We start from the raw sequence: 15,911 nt of genomic DNA on the forward strand, positions 1-15,911 counted from the left end.
TAGCATCAACAATATGAAATCTCCCTAAAAAGAAAAGTCCAGAACCAGATGGCTTCACATCCGAATTCTATCCAACCTTTCGAGAGGAACTAGTACCTATGTTATACATTTTCCAAAGCATTAAATAAGAAGGAATACTTCCCAACACATTCTATGAAGTAAATATCACCCTGATACCCAAACAAGGAAAGGATCCAACAAAGAAAGAAAATTATAGATCAATATCATTAATGAATATCAATGCAAAAATATTCAATAAGATCTTAGGAAACAGAATTCAACAACACATCAAAAAAAATTATACACCATGATCAAGTTGGTTTTATTCCAGGGTTACAGGGTTGGTTCAACATACACAAATCTATATAATACATCACATCAATAAAATAAAAAACAAAGAACATATGATTCTCTCAATTGACGCAGAAAAAGCCTTTGATAATATACAGCATCCTTTCATGATCAGAATTCTTAATGAAATAGGCATAAAAAGAGACATTTCTTAAACCGTTAGAGTCCATCTACAGCAAACCCACAGCCAATATCATATTGAATGGTGTAAAATTGAAAACATTTCCACTCAGATCAGGAACCAGGCATGGATGACCACTGTCTCCACTGCTATTCAAGGTAGTAATGGAAGTCGTAGCCATTGCAATCAGGCAAGGGCAGGTGATCAAGGGTATACAAATAAGGTCAGAGGAGATCAAACTCTCACTCTTCACTGATGATATGATCCTATACAGGAAAAATCCCAGGGACTCAACTTCGAAACTTTTAGAAGTGATCAAGGAATACAGCAGCATCTCAGGATACAAAATCAGTAGCTTTTATATATGCCAACAATAGTCAAGCTGAAAAAACAATCAAGGATCTATTCCTTTTACAATAGTGCCATAGAAGATGAAATATCTGGGAATTTACCTAACAAAGTACGTGAAAGATCTCTATAAGGAGAACTATGAAATTCTGAGAAAAGAAATAGCTGAAGATGTTAACAAATAGAAAAACATACCATGCTCATGGCTGAGAAGAATCAACCTTGTTAAAATGTCCATATTACCCAAAGCAATCTACAGATTTAATGCAATCCTTATCAAAGCACCATTGTCATACTTTAAAGAACTTGAAAAAATAGTACTTTGTTTTATATGGAATCAGTAAAAACATCAAATAGCAAATACATTACTCAGAAATAAGAACAAATCAGGAGGTATCACATTACCAGACTTTAGGCTATACTATAAATCTATAGTGATCAAAACAGCATGGTACTGGCACAAAAACAGAGCAGTAGATTTATGGAACAAAATGAAGAACCAAGAGATGAACCCAGCTACTTATTGCCATTTGATCTTCAACAAGCCTACCAAAAATATTCAGTGGGGGAAAGAGTCCCTATTTAACAAATTGTACTGGGTGAACTGGATAGTGACCTGTAGAAGACTGAAATTGGACCCCCCCCCCACCTTTCACCATTAACAAAAATTGATTCTCACTGGATAAAAGATTTAAACTTAAGACATGAAACTATAAAAATACTAGAAGAGAGTGCAGGGAAAACACTTGAAGAAATTAGCCTGGGAGAATATTTTATGAGGAGGACACCCCTGGCAATTGAAGCAACACCAAAAATACATTACTGGGATCTGATCCAACTAAAAAGCTTTTGCACAGCCAAGAGCACAGTAGTAAAGCAAACAGACAACCTTCAGAATGGGAGAAGATTTTTGCAGGTTATGCTTCCGACAAAGGTCTGATAACTAGAATCTACAGAGAACTCAAACTAATCAATAAGAAAAGAATAAATAACCCCATTTCTATGTGGACAAAAGACTTGAACAGAGACTTCTCTGATGAAGACAGGCACATGGCCTACAAACACATGAAAAAATGCTCATCATCCTTAATCATCAGAGAAATGCAAATCAAAACCACTTTGAGATATCACCTAACTCCAGTAAGTTTAGCCCACATCACAAAATCCCAAAACTACAGATGTTGGTGTGGATGCAGAGAGAAGGGAACGTTTCAACACTGCTGGCAGGAATGCAAGCTAATACGACCTTTTCGGAAAGAAGTTTGGAGAACACTCAAGGAACTAAAAGTAGACATACCATTCGATCCTGCAATTCCTTGAATAGGTATATACCCAGATGGTCAAAAATCATTTTACAACAAAGACATTTGCACCAGAATGTTTATTGCAGCCCAATTCATAATAGCCAAGACATGGAAACAGCCCAAATGCCCATTGACCCATGAATGGATTAACAAAATGTGGTAATTGTACACTACGGAATACTATGCAACCACAAAAAAGATGGAGACTTCACATCTTTTATGTTTACCTGGATGGAGCTGGAACATATTCTTCTTAGTAAGGTATCTCAAGAATGGGGAAAAAAAGTATCCAATGTACTCAATACTACTATGAAATCAATATATAATCACCTACACACTCATATGAATGGCAAAACCTAACTATAGTCCAGAAAGTAGAAGGGAAGAGGAGAGAGAGGGGAAGGGAGGGGGGTATGGTAAGAGGGAGGTTATTTGGGGGGACCTCACCTAATGTGCATGATGCAATGGTACGTTTCAAAATTATTAAGAAATGAGCATAATTGTGATGGATGTGTTACTTAGTTCAATGTAAGCATTTCACATTGTATATCGAAGCAGTACCCTGAACCCCATAAATGCATCAATGTACAGTTATGATTTAATAAAAGATAATTTAAAAAATTAAATTAAATTAAGAAGGAAGATGAAATGTGGACACACAAAGGGATACGAGGGATGCATACATGCAGATAAAAGACCATGTGAGGACACAGCAAAAGGGTGACCACTTCAACACAAGCACCTAAGATTTACTGCCTAGCATTTCTAGTCTTCATTTCATGTCTTATCTCCTTCAAATGTCTGGAAAACTCACTGAGATCAGTCAGTTTACATTTTGTGTTTCCTATAAAATATCTAAAATAAACTGGGTGCTGTAGCTCAGCGGTTAGTGTGCTGGTCCTACTCACTAGGGGCAGTGGGTTTTAACCTCACGTAGGTCTGAGTTTTGGGTTTACCATAACGGAAAACTCTACTCAAAATGGCTTAAGCAATAAAGATAATTTATTATTTCATTAAAAAAAAAATCCAGACGTAGAAAGTATTTGTTAACTCTTCAACTCAACAATGTCAGTATTTTCATCTTTCTTCCAGCTCCTTTCACAGTGCTGAGATGGCTCTGCCATTACTTCTCTGGGAAAGAAACCCTCTCAGAGTATCCCCCAACTTCAGGAAACTTGTGTCTCATTGGCCAGAGTCATATCACCTGCCATTCCTCAGTCAGTAACTAGCCAGGGAAGTGGTGTTACTTTGATTGGCTGAGAGTTAGTAAATGCCTGTGTGCAGAAGAGTAATCAGCTGTACAAGTTTCAGACTCTTTCAATAAAGAAATAAGCAAAAAACAAAAACAAAATGTGTGTGAGTGGTGGTAGAAAAGTTTGAGCACTACATACTAATCATTGTTGTAAGCATGTTTAATGTATTGATTCATTTGACCCTCACCACACCCTATAAGGAAGGAAATCAATGTTATCCTCACTTTATAGATGAGGAAACTGAGGTGCAGGATTAAGTAACTTGGCCAAAAGTCATGCAGCTACCAAGTGATAGACCAGGAGTTCAAACCTTGTAATCTGGTGTCAAACTCATGTTAGGCACCACGTATTTTTCTCTTGTTCAAGCAAAAATATTTGCCTCAAAATATATGTTGCCTAACACAGTGCTGGCAACATTCTGTGTCCTGGTGGCTCTATTAGCTCCTTCCACCTACACATATTGGGAGTCAGTGTTTGCTCACTTTGGTGAATGACAGGCAGGCAGGGCAGACAGAAATACTCAGTGGTGGAAAATGGAATGCAGAAGTCCAACTGTCAAGTTCTGATCCAAACACATTGTTAATCTCCTCTAGAGGCTCTTTTTCCATCTAGGGAGTTTCAGGTAAAAAATAAGCTTTGAAGGCTCACTCTGTTTGAAATATCTCCCATACTCAATTTGCACTAGAAATTCTCCTGTTGTTTTTAAACGAATACATGTATCCATAGACTTGGATTTTTTAAGTCTTTTGGGATTTCTGCGCTATTGAAGACTATCAGCACATAACTTCTCCATATATTTCTTTGGACTCCTTCTATTTTTTTCATTTCATATTTGTTGAAGCCTATTTTAACACCAGGGATATATCTTTCTTAAACATGTGAAAGCCAAGAGATATGGTTTGTTTCTGCTTCAACTTGATCATAATGTTCTCAATGTTCCTAATTCTTTTACCACCTAGATAAGAGGAACAGAATTTGAGGCCGTGTTGAATAAACTTGCCCCCAAATTAATTTCAGCCCTAGCCCAGGCTTTGTGGTTAACTTTCAAATGCCTTGGAAATATTTTTAAGTTCATATTCTTTCATAAAAGCTACTTTGCTTTTTAGGTTTTTAAAGTAAGAAAAGTAGATGCAAACATCTGAAGCTGTAAAGCCAAATACCGGTACTTCCAAAAGCTAAAAGCAGTTAATATTTATGTTTTTAGCTGTTCACAGGACATGTTAATGTTCCATGACGTATGGGAATTTGGCAGAAATAGGAAGTTGTGCTTGTTCTTCAAAGCTGGAGGCAAGGAAGTGATAAGGCGAGTTGCCTCACTGGTGGGTGAACCTCACAAGCCACCCACATCTTCATCTCAGCACAGCTTTTTTCTTCTCTGTTCCTTATTGCCTACAGGGGTCCTCAAACTTTTTAAACAGGGGGGCCAGTTCACTGTCCCTTAGACCGCTGGAGGGCCGGACTATAGTTAAAAAAAAAAAAACAACAACTATGAACAAATTCCTATGCACACTGCACATATCTTATTTTGAAGTAAAAAAACAAAACGGGAACAAATACAATCACACCGCCTCGTGTGGCCCGTGGGCCGCAGTTTGAGGACCCCTGCTACACAGTAGCTGTCATGAAGTCTGAACAGAGTAGAACCCAAACTATGTTTTCTTATGTAAAAATAGCCCCCAAAGAAATAATGCAGGTGATGAAAATGAAAAATGTTGATTCTTAGCAAGAAAAAAAAAAAAGAGAGAGAGAGATCCAGGATAAATACAAGAAAGAATGGTTGTCAACGCTCAGCACCTGGAGCTCAAGTGGCTAAGGTGCCAGCCACATACACCAGACCTGGCGGGTTTGAATCCAGCGGGGACCTGCGAAACAACAACCGAAAACTAGCTGGGCATTGTGGCGGGTGACTGTAGTCCCAGCTACTTGGGAAGATGAGGCAAGAGAATCACTTAAGCCCAGGAATTGGAGGTTGCTGTGAGCTGTGATAGCACAGCACTCTACCCAAGCCGACAACTTGAGGCTGTCTCAAAAAAAAAAAAAAAAAAAGAATGGTTGTCAAATTTGGAAAAGCCTAGGTGTGTGCCAAAAATGACTTTGTATATACTAATGCAAGTCCAGAGATTTCCTAGCCCTTTAGAATTGTGGACCTTCTTTTCCTTTGGAAGCCCTGTAATGGCTTGAGCACCTCAGTCTACACATGGGGCAAAGTCCACTAGCACCCCACTTTTGGTACCCAGCCCCTAATTTATCTACATTTTCTCATGAAGGGACTTACCTTCTCCCACAATACCTCCTTTTCTATAAAGCTCTCCATCTCCCTGCTGGGCAGCTAGGTCTCTGGGCATAGTTCTCAGCTACTAGACGAGGTGGTGCTATCAACACTTGCCTCATGTGACCCTCACCCTAACTGGGCCTTTCTCTGTAGCACCACTCACCCCAGATGTTGTGGAATAGACTTTACTGAAGGAGTTATGGCACGGCAAGCAATTTAAAAATGACCAGACATTGGCGGGCACGGTGGGTGGCTCACGCCTGGGAGGCTGACATGGGTGGATCACCTGAGCTCAGGAGTTTGAGACCAGCCTGAGCAAGAGCCAGACCCTGTCTCTACCAAAAATAGCCGGGCATTATGGTTGGTGCCTGTAGTCCCAGCTACCTGGGAAGCTGAGACACAAGGATCACATGAGCTCAGGAGTTAAAATGTCACTGTGAGCTATGATGCCACCACACTCTACCCAGGGTGAAAGAGTGAGACTCTGTCTTAAAAAATAAAAATTAAAATGTTGGAAGAGGGCTTGGTGCCTGCAGCTTAGGTGGCTAAGGCGCCAGCCACATACACCTGAGCTGATGGATTCGAATCCAGCCCGGGCCTGCCAAACAACAATGATGGCTGCAACCAAAAAAAAAAAAAATAGCCAAGCGTTGTGGCCAGCTCCTGTAGTCCCAGTTGCTTGGGAGGCAGAGGCAGGAGAATGGCTTGAGCCCAGGAGTTGGATGTTGCTGTGAGCTGTGATGCCACAGCACTCTACCCAGGACAACAGCTTGAGGCTCTGTCTCAAAAAATAAATAAATAAATAAAAATGTTGGAAGAGGGTGTTCTTAGTGTGTAGAAGTTCACTGAGATGGTAAAGAATTGGGGCAGATGTTGGTGTGGCCTCCTTAAACCAGCTGTTGTGATATTATTTGTGAAGTAATTAGAATAAAGTGATTTTCTTCCAAAAAATAAAAATATAAAAAATAAATAAAAATGACTGGACATGACCTCTACTACAGAGAATTTCTCCTTTTGGACATTCTCTTCAGGCCTGTCTTTGGCTGAGGAAACAATATAGGATAAGGGGATATGAGCACAGGTTCGGGCCACCACTCTCTAGTTACAGAATCTCACAGTCCTCTCCAGGACTCATTCTAAGTAAATGGAGCTACCCATGTACCTCCCTCCTCATATTTTTGTGGTGTGAGGATTAAACGAGGTAGTCTGTGCCTAGCAAGCATCCCAGGCATCCCAGTGGCTTCTGGCACATTGCGACCGCTCAGTTAAATGACTGCTGTTATTGTTATGAGGATTATGTCACCCAGGCTCCTCTCTTTCTCTCTAAACCTCTAACAATATTGTACCCTTAAGCCCATTATGGCAGAATCTTTGAGACTAGACATTAGTAATTTCTTAAGCTCCTCATATGCTATGATTTGAATGTATCCCCCAAAGCATATGTGTTGGAAATTTAATGCCCAATGCAATAGTGTTGAGAGGTGGAAGCTTTGAGGTGATTACATCATAAGGGCTCTGCCCTCAAGAATTGATTAATGCTACTATTGAGAGAAAGAGTTCCTAATAAAAAGATGTGTTTGCCCCCCTTCCTCTCAAGTTCTCTTGCCTTTCCCCATTGGCAAGACACAGCATGAAGGCCCTTGTCAGGTGCTAGCACCATACTCTTGGACTTTCCAGCCTCCAAACCTTGAACCAAGTAAACGTCTATTGTTTCTAAATTACTGAGTCTTGGGTATTCTGTTATAGTGACACAGAACTAACTGGTGATTAAAATACGCAGCCAGGTTAGAAACGACTATTACAGACTCTTCTCATCTTCCACTTCTCTATCTTTCCTTGGGCTACTTAACACCTTTCTCCAGGCCTGTGAGAGAAACTCAGAATTCCCATGTTTCCCCCCTTTTTGTTATAAACATAGAATTCTGGCTGTCTCATCTCTGCCCATCTAGACAATGTCCAGGAAGCCCTTGGCTTTCTTACCACTAAAATATTCTTGTAGTTACCTTTTCCAGCCATAAAGTACAAGAGATTACATGTAGTTATTGCTGGAAATACCTTTTTTCCCCACAAGAGCAAGAAACTTCTGCAGTTTTTCTCAAATTAAGTTACAGCTTACGTCCATGCCCATGTCCTCCTAGAATAGGAGGTCAAGGATTCCCACAGTAGGACACAAGAAGGACACAGACACAAGAAGCTGGAAGCCACGACACCATAAGGTAGTAATATATGAGAGACTTCAGGAGTTTGCAGCCTTGGCTGCACAGTAGAGTCACCTGATGAGCTTTAACAGGGGTCCTCAAACTATGGCCTGTGGGCCACATGCGGCGGTGTGATTGTATTTGTTCTCATTTTGTTTTCTTACTTCAAAATAAGGTATGTGTAGTGTGCATAGGAATTTGTTCATAGTTGTTTTTTTTTTTTAAACTATAGTCCGGCCCTCCAACGGTCTGAGGAACAGTGAACTGGCCCCCTGTTTAAAAAGTTTGAGGACCCTTGCATCCACTGTGGAGCCCGTCCCCAGAGATTCTAATTTCATTTGTCTGGAGCAGGGTCTGCGTGTATTTTTCTTAACCTCCTGCACGTGAGTCTAATGAGCAGCCATTGACCACTGCAACTTGCTCTTACTACTCCACTTTTCTCGCCCATCTACTCTCAATCATTACACTAATTCCACATTTCCCAGACTGCTTCATTAAAAGAATCACCTGGGAGTCTTCCTAAAAATGTAAATTACTGGCCACACTCCAGGTTAAATCAGAATCACCAGCAACTTTTTTTTTTTTCTTTTTTTGAGGCAGAGTCTCGCTCTGTTGCCCAGTCTAGACTGCTATGGTGTTAGCCTCGCTCACAGCAACCTCAAACTCCTGAGTTCAAGCAATCCTCCTGCCTCAGCCTCCCAGAGTGCTAGGATACAAGTATGAGCCACTGCACCTGGCCAGAAAATTTTTTGACAAGTATCTAAGTAAGTCTTATCAGGCAAGTGAGGGAAACAATCCATTAATCCAAGTTATCTTGATCCATTTTCAGTAGTTGATATGTAGTTTACTCATTTATTTAACAAATAATTAATGAGCACCTAATATGCCCACCATTATTTTGGGTTCTATGAATAAAGCGAGTAAAACAAAGTTCATGTCCTAATGGATGTTTGTCTAGAAGCAGAATAAACAAGAGAACAATTTAATTTCAGACAGTAAGTGTTATAAAGACCACAGATCAGGACAAAGGGAAAAAGGTAATAGGAGGTGGGGCAGGAGGGTCTGGTTTTGAGAAGTCACATCTCAAAGTTCTCACACCAGAGAACTGAGTGATGAGAAACGGCTTACAAATCCCACTGCAACTGCACTTACATAATTTTTATTCTATATGTCTCATATGTCCTAAAATAGATGGGAGTTTCTTATGGTCAGGAACTGTCTTTTATATTTTTGTATTCTCCCATAGCAACCAGTGTAGCACTTTGCACAAGCAAGAACTCTGTGAATCACACTAGACTCAAAGGCATTCCAAACTTAAATATATCTGTAAAGACACCCAGCAGAGGATCCAGCAAGTTACCTGTTTGCCAAGTAAAGGAAAATCTAAGGAAACACATCAAATCATCAGATACTCAGCCCCAGGATAGACTTCCTGCTTACTTTCTGCTGCTAGTCATAGTTGCAGATTCTCACCAGAAAGTCTTCAAAACATGCCAAGCAAGATCTGGTTATCTGAGCTAACACCACATTGGGGAGATCAGACACTGAGCTTCAATTATCAATTTCTGCTGGCATACAATCCTGTGATGTAATTTCTTGTCTTTTTTACTCAACTTCTTACCAATGTCTCTGAGTGCCTTCAAAGTTCCATTCAACCCTTATTTCTTTAAGCTGAGTTCTACAGAAGGCTACTGGATCCTTAATAGGACCCTTAATACTTTGTGAAAGCCAAAAGAAGACTCAATACACTTGAAAATCCTCAGAAGGTTTTGTGAAATCAGTTCAGATATTTCTGGGGAGAGTTTATTATAATTCCAGCTGAGACTTACATAGCTTTTAGTGAGGCTTTCTGTTTCTTGCAGCATTGCCCTCAATATTTTCCTTGAACAATGCAATCAATACTGAAGTCTGACCCAGTAGGCAACATCATTTGGTGGGAAAATTCCTGAATGAAGAATATCCAGACCAGTATGTTTCATACCAACTCTATAAGTGATCAAGTAGTTGATCTAGGCAAATTACTTGACCCTTTTGAGCCTTCGGATCCTTGGTTATAAAATATGTCCCTTTCTCTGATGATACAATTGTCATAAGGATGAAATGAAATTACCAAAAGTAAATAGCACTTTAAAGCATGCTAATTGTCAAGGCATTACAGCAAATGTACTACTAGACAGTAAAAGTAATTCACCATGTTCTCGTATTCAGTGTGGTAGGTATTTACACTCCTTTGATCTTCCATTTCTGCATGAAACCTCAGAAGATTCTGCCAGGCACACCCTCTCCCCTGCAATTCTGCTTATCATGAGCCCTCTTGTCTTTGTTTTTCGTACTTTTCCTTGGAGGATGGGCTTGGATCTCTCCCACATTGGAGTTCTCCAGTGGTATCCTCAGTGACTATTCCTCCTTGGCTAAATTCCTTAAGTACAGCTGCCACTTGGCTCAGGGATTGTCATTTGGCCCCAGCTAGTTGGCTCTTAACAGCTCCTATCTTCTTTATGTTCTGTAATATGAGTTTGTTTGAGGACAGGGCTGTGATCTTCACCTCTTCACATCCTCAACTCAGGCAATATATTTTCATTAACAGTGACTTTTGGTGACTGTACTGGGTTAAATGGTGTTCCCTGAAAATTTATGTCCACCTGGAATCTGTGAATGTGACCTTATTTGGAAATAGGGTTTTTGCAGAGTAATCAAGTTAAAATGAGGTCATACTGGATTAGAGTGGGTCCTAACTCCAATGACTGGTGTCCTTAAAGAGGGGTAAATTTGGACTCAGGAGACACAGGAAAAGGCCAGAGACTGAGAATAGTGCAGAGATTGGAGTGGTGCAGCTGCAGGCAAGAAACTCCAAGAATTGCTGGCAACTACCAGAAAGTAGGAAGAAACAGAGGATTCTCCACTAGCACCTTCAGAGGGATTGCCACCCTGCTAACAGCTTGGTTTCCAGTGTTAGCCTTCAGAACTATGAGGACATAAGTTTCTATAGCTTTAAGCCATCTAGTTTGTGGTAATTCAGAAACAAATGCAGGAACGCTGAGAACAATGACCAGGCTTGGAGTGTGGTGAGGCCCTTCTGGTAGCTACTATCCAAGCTTTTTCAGAAGACGGAGGGGCTGGTTGGAGCAATGTTTTAAAGGACGAGAGTAATTAAAGGAAGTGAATAAAGAGGAGAGGAAAGGAGCTGGGTATGGTCTGAGCATACATCCAAAACAAAGTTTATAAACTCTATGTTGAAGGTGTTTTTAAAGTTTCATATCCATAAGTTGCAAAAAATGCTCAGAACAGTGCCATGATGGATAAACAGAAGCCTTTGTTTTCATCATCATCATCATGTGTAGATGAAGAAGACCTGAGAAGGGTACATTATGTGAACTTTAATAACTCTTCCAGAAAGAGGAAGTCCTATTGGAGAGAAGATGAGGCCATTTGGTTGAGAGTTAAGTCTGTGAAATGGAAATTAAAAACATTTGCCAAAATAGGTTCAGTTTCTCTATTGATAGGTACAAACTCCAGGTTCTGGAAGTGAAGGATGTGGGGTCCCAGGCACACTCCCTTTTTGGAATTCATTGGGTCCTGGGACCGACCTTACATATTGCAGGCCCTGAGTCAACACGGACAGTCCGACAGAAGGCAGTGAGGTACGAGCCAATGGGGCTGACTTGCCTGGTTCTGCTCCCTGTCCTGTAGGCGGGCTCTGCGAGCTCCTGTCCCCCTGAACCGACAGGGACACGGACAGAAGACTCCTTGAAGCACGTGAATAGTAAACACAAGTAATATACTATGCAAAGTTAGTATATTCGCAGGAACTCGCTAGATATTGCTCAATTAGTCAAGTCGGTATGTGCTTGCTTGCTTTCAAGCAATTTTGTGGAAATCCAGATTGGGCCACAAACCACGTCCGCACAGCCGGCCCTCTCACCCCCGCTCTTGAAGGTAAAGAGGAAGCCTAATTGGCATCTAGGCACTGATTTAAAAACAACTTTGTACCCTATTTATTGGGCAAAAAGCTCCACCTTCCCACGCTGCTGATAATATTTCTCCAGGCTGCGCAGGACACTCCACGTCTCACCCACGAGAGGGAACGTCTCTTCTGCCTCGGCTGGGCATTTCCCGCAGGGTCCCAGCCTCGCAGAGCCGGGTTTTTGGGGGAACGAGGAGTCACCAATGTGAGTCTGCTTTGTCACCGTTCCCTGAGCAACTCTGGGCAAGTCATTGACCTCTCCGATTTCTTGTTAGCTTAACATGGGGGGGAACCAAACTTGGACGACGCTCGGGGCAACAGCGGAGAGCCGGGCAGCTGGGCTGGAGCGGAGCGCCGGGCGCGCCTCGGAACTTTGTCCCGAGCGCGGCAAGGGGACCCGGGAGCGCCGGGCGGGGAGCTCCCTCTGCGGGGACACCGCGGCGGCGCTCCTCCTTTCTCCACACGTCACGGGGGCCGCTCGGCGCTCTCCCACCCCAGGCCGAGGCAGCGCAACTGCCCAGAGGGCGGCGGAGTAGAGCGGGCGCGAGCCGCTGGCGCCGAGGGGCTGGGAGGCCCGAGCGACCTCTGCAGCCGCGGGGACCTCGTGTTCGGGGCTGCCCCGCTCCCTTTCGTAAGTCGACTTGGCCACCCAGGCAAGCGAGGAACGGCCAGGACTGGGAGTGTCCGGCTGTGACGGGCGTGGGTCCCCAGCCTCAGCCGCGGGGTGGCGAGGACTCCCGACCCTCTTCTCCTCGCGACTTTCACTTTCCCGCCGGAGAAAACTTCGGCGCCGCGTCCCAGCTGGGGAGGCGGGTGGGGACCGGAGGGGGCTTGTCGGGCTCCAGGCTGAGTCCTGGCCGCCTCTGCTCCAGAGGTCAGTGGCTGTCCCGAGCGGGCGGCAAGAGCATCCAGTGGGCGGACAGCGTCGCGGGCCGGTGCGTAACCCCGGTGTGCGCCTAGCGGACGCCTCAACTGCGGGGCTCACCGCCGCCAAGTTCGCCGAGGCCGGCCCCGGGGAAGGGCGGCGGGCGGCGGGCGCCGCGCGCTCCTGGGGGCTGCGGGGCGCGGCCCACGGCGCCGGCTTTCTGGGCTTGCGGGCGGAGCGGAGCGGCGAGGCCGGAGTCGCCCGCGCGTTCGCACCAGGGTTTCCGGGACTCGCGGAGTAGCGAGAACACTGCTGCCGAACGCGTCCTTGCCCAGAGGCGGAGAGCCCCGCTGTCTTGGGGGCCCAGGACCACCCAGATCCGCCTGCGCTGGTGAGAGGCGCCGAGGGGAGCGGTCCCCGGGGGACCTGCCGCTTTTCAGCAGCCCTGCTGGGGACGCTGCCCGAGCCCCCGGCCCTGGGCTCCCGGAGAGAGACGAGGAGCACGAGTCGGGTTTGCTCCCCTGGCTTCCTCAAGAGCGCAGCTGGGAGGGGGCCTCAGTAGTTCTCGGGGGTCAGAAAGGACCGGCCGCCCCTCCCAGGCCGCGCCCTTCGCAGTGACAAGCTTCTGCACTGTTGGAGGTCAAGTTTTGGTGCCGCAGAGCGGGCCAGGCCGGTGCCCCTGCGAGGCTGGGAGCCTCGGGATTCCGGCCGAGAGATGTGGACTCCGGAGTCGGTTTGGGGTCTCTATCTCGGCAGACGGTGCAAGTGATGGTGTTGATAAATTTAAGAACTAAGCTTTACGGGGTCCTGTGGCCTGGGAAACTTCGGTATTGTCCACTTGCTGGACAGCCTCGAGGTGATAATTAGCCCTTGGACACTTTTTTTTTTGCTGTTTTTGGCCGTGGCTGGGTTTGAACCCGCCACCTCCGGCATATGGGGCCGGCGCCCCCCTCCTTTGAGCCACAGGCGCCTCCCAGCTCTTGGACACTTTTAAAATCCCTTTTTCGCGTCTTTAAAATTGAAGAGGAGCACATCAGAAGGTTAATGAAATTGGGGATAATATTAATTGATTTAAGTGTCTCGCGTGGTTCGGTAGATATAGAAGTCACCCTTTTTGATCTTAACAGGCATAAAATATGCCCCTATTAATAAACCATCTATCAGCATAAGACAATCTAGAAACCACCAGTCCGTTTTGACAGTTTTTGTTGATAGTGTCTTGAAGAGGCATAATCTGTAAAAGTGAATCATTACAGAGCGCCATTCTATGTTGCATTTTTCAAGGATCCAAAAAGAAAGGAACAATTAAGATGTTGTTGAAATATCTCTTACTTGTATCAGGACAGAAGTAATAGCCAAAGAATTCGGTTGTGTGGCGCTGAATCTCCAACCCTTGTGGGTGGGGAGGGAAGGTTTGTACTCTTTCCTGTGGGGGCAGAGTTTATAGTAACACGGCTAAAAATCACATCTGCACAGAGATAAGCAGGGAGAGAATGGCGTAACTGGGCAACGAGCCAGAATTGGCATTTGATGGCACTGGGTAAAGTACCTTCCAGATAAGCAGACCATAAGTTTGGTACTTAGCACCAAACTAACTTTGAATGACTTGACCTCGTTTTCTAGGCTTGGAGAAGGGGAGAGGGGCAGGTAGAGTCTGTATCTGAGGTGTTATTCCCGCTTTGCCCTTGAGGAACCACTGGAGTTGGGGGCCTGGCCTGGTGACCTGGGGCTTATCAGAGCACCACATACAAGGAGTAAAATTGAAACAGCTTTTGAGGATTTTCTTCTTAGGCTAGAGGCAGGAAGAAAGCGGTAAGACAGTGCTGTTGAGCGATGCAAGGTTGGAAAGAGAATTCATCAATCCACAGGCGTTGAGTACTGGCAGCAGCCGGGGTACGGGGAGCTGCACCACAGGATAGAGGCTGGAGGTCTTCTTGGGAGGTTGACTGTGGGCCCAAGGAGCAGTGGGGTGGGGGGAAGGGAAAAGAGCCGGAGACCAGAGGAGAGCTGAGCTGGGCAGGTTGGTGGAAAGGACAGGTAGATATAGCAGGATTTGAGGGGAAAGTGGACCCCAGTAGGCACCAGGGTGAGGTGATGCCAGGCCATGAGACCATGGCATGGAATAGATCCTCAGGGCAGTTCCACACCTGAAAGTTTTGAAATGTGGATTCAAAACGAAACTCTGGCTGCTGTGTGAAGGATGGATTTGAGGAGCCCTAAGGCAGATGGGTTGGGTCAGTGGGTACAAGAGGCCTGGCAGTTGAGGCTGAAGCGGTGGCGGGAGGGATAACACAGTGGGTAGATTCCAGGCTGGCTCTGAATCAGCTTGGAGACTGGCTTTGTGTAGGGTGTGAGAATGCCGCGTGACTCCAAGTTTGGGTGCTGCTATTTACAGAAATAGGGAACATTGGAGAAAGAGCAGGTTTCAGGAGAAAAGACAAGTTTGGTTTTGTTGAGTCTGGGCAGCTTTGGAGGCTCCCAAGCGGAAATGCTTCCCAAGTAGCTGCATAGGACAGGCGCTGGCTGACTCTCCAAAGCTGGCATCACATCACATCTGTATTAGGGTGGGATTTGAAGCCAGGGGTGCATGGGAGGGGAAAGGCAGTGGTAGCTGAAGCTTGGAAGCCGCTCCCAGAGTGGGAGGTAGGATAGAGGAATGGCTGTTTTAAGATAAGGGAGCTTTAGACATATTTGAATATGAATGAGATGGAGCAACTTAGAAGGAAAAGTAGAACATCCAGGATATCTGGACCCCCTTCCCCTTGGATTATTAGGTAGAAAACAATCTGATTGTGATGATGATATATTGATATCAAACTCATAGCGTATCTTACAGAAACAATATTTTGAAGCACACAGGACTGTATCATTTATTTCATAGGTATGGAAATGCAGTGTTTAGGACAAACATAGATGGTGATTATACAACAGAGCTGCAGTGTGGCTAAGAGCAAAGCTCCTACAGTGAGACTGCTGGGCTCCTGGTTCTGGCTGTCCCTCCTGTGCTTAGGTCCTGGCAGAAGCCTCCTGACCTTTCTGTATCAGTTTCCTTGTCTCTGACATGGCACCACATGTAAGGGCTGCATGCTCCACAGTACCTTCTCATGGGCCGTTGTGAGAATCGGTGTGTACATCATGGGTACACAATGTGTTGCATCCTGTCTGCATTATGCCTGGCACACAGGGAGTGCCCAGTGCTGGTGGATTTGTTATGGTGGTGCCATTTCTATCACTT

General features: G+C 44.6%; 1 protein-coding gene across 5 annotated transcripts in view; it reads left to right on the top strand.

Annotated features, from left to right (window-relative positions):
- The first annotated feature begins 11,763 nt into the window (after positions 1–11,763).
- Positions 11,764–15,911, top strand: part of GCNT4 (glucosaminyl (N-acetyl) transferase 4) — a 32,458-nt gene continuing 28,310 nt past the window's right edge. Inside the window, exon 1 of one of the 5 annotated variants that reach the window (XM_053588567.1) lies at positions 11,764–11,783. The gene's annotated coding sequence lies outside the window, so the exon portion shown is untranslated. Of the gene's footprint in view, positions 11,784–11,911; positions 12,017–12,306; positions 12,443–12,473; positions 13,068–15,911 lie in introns of those variants that run through there. The other 4 variants (XM_053588538.1, XM_053588547.1, XM_053588533.1 and 1 more) reach the window with 4 other exon arrangements.

Source organism: Nycticebus coucang, chromosome 1, assembly GCF_027406575.1.
Source record: "Nycticebus coucang isolate mNycCou1 chromosome 1, mNycCou1.pri, whole genome shotgun sequence".
NCBI classification, from domain to species: Eukaryota; Metazoa; Chordata; class Mammalia; order Primates; family Lorisidae; genus Nycticebus; species Nycticebus coucang.